At 34.3% G+C, this 1034-nt stretch overlaps 1 pseudogene; it reads right to left on the reverse strand.

Moving 5' to 3' along the window:
- Window positions 1–315: 315 nt before the first annotated feature.
- LOC143654701 (U2 spliceosomal RNA) lies at window positions 316–421 on the reverse strand (annotated as a pseudogene).
- Between the last annotated feature and the right edge of the window lie 613 nt (window positions 422–1034).

Genomic DNA, 1034 nt, shown 5'->3' on the forward strand with positions numbered 1-1034 from the left:
ATTTTATAACAACTACAACTGTGTTTGAGTATTTTCCTCAGGTGTCTTTCCTATATCGTAGAGTCACACAATTTCTTTATGAGCAAGCATAAAATTATTCTTTATGGCTTAGTCTCAATTGTCAGTAATTGAAGCAAAAGCATAACATCACATTTTGTAATACTCTTTGACAGCTGTTACCTGACTACTGCATGAAGGAGATGACATACCCATTAGATTAAAACCAGCAACAACAACAAAAAACTCCTACTGATAGTACAAAACTGGATTGACAGAGAAAGAGTTACCATTACAGAGATGACCCTTACTTTTCAAGGAGGGAAGGAGCCACTGACATAATGTCATTGATCGAATATATCTAAAATAAAGCTGATAAGAACAGATATTATACTTGATCTTAGACAAAAGGCTGAAAAACAATGAAATAAGCCAGATACAAAAGGACAAAATTGTATGCCCTCACTGATATAAAATAATTTAGAATGAGCAAATTCATAGTGTCAGAATCTAGAATACAGGCTACCAGGAGATGGGGTGAGGGTCAAGAATGGGGAGCTTCTATTCGGCATGATGGAGAAGTTTTTGATAATGGATTGTGGTAACATTAGTACAATAGTGTAAAAGTAAATAACAGCACTGCATTATATATTTGAATGCTGTTAAAAGAGGGAAATTTGGGGTTGTAGGTATGTTACTAGAATAAGAAGTAGACAAAAACAAGCATAGTACCGTACAACACAATAAGCCCTAATGTAAGCCATGGACTATAGTTAATAGCATAGTTATAAAATGTTCTCTCCTGAACTGTAACCTGTGCACCACACTAACACAAGGTGGTAATAATAGAGTGGGACATGGGGACTCGAGATTGTATGCATGGTTTCTCTGTAAACCTACCACTTCTCTTATAAAAACAAAATATTTTTAAAAGTTAATCTAATATATGAAACCTTAAAAGGCGTACAAATGGGTCTTAATAATGGAATTAAACTGCCATTTAGCTAGAGGAACCAGCTTTATTTATTTCTCCAATA

Source organism: Tamandua tetradactyla, chromosome 13, assembly GCF_023851605.1.
Source record: "Tamandua tetradactyla isolate mTamTet1 chromosome 13, mTamTet1.pri, whole genome shotgun sequence".
NCBI lineage: Eukaryota > Metazoa > Chordata > Mammalia > Pilosa > Myrmecophagidae > Tamandua > Tamandua tetradactyla.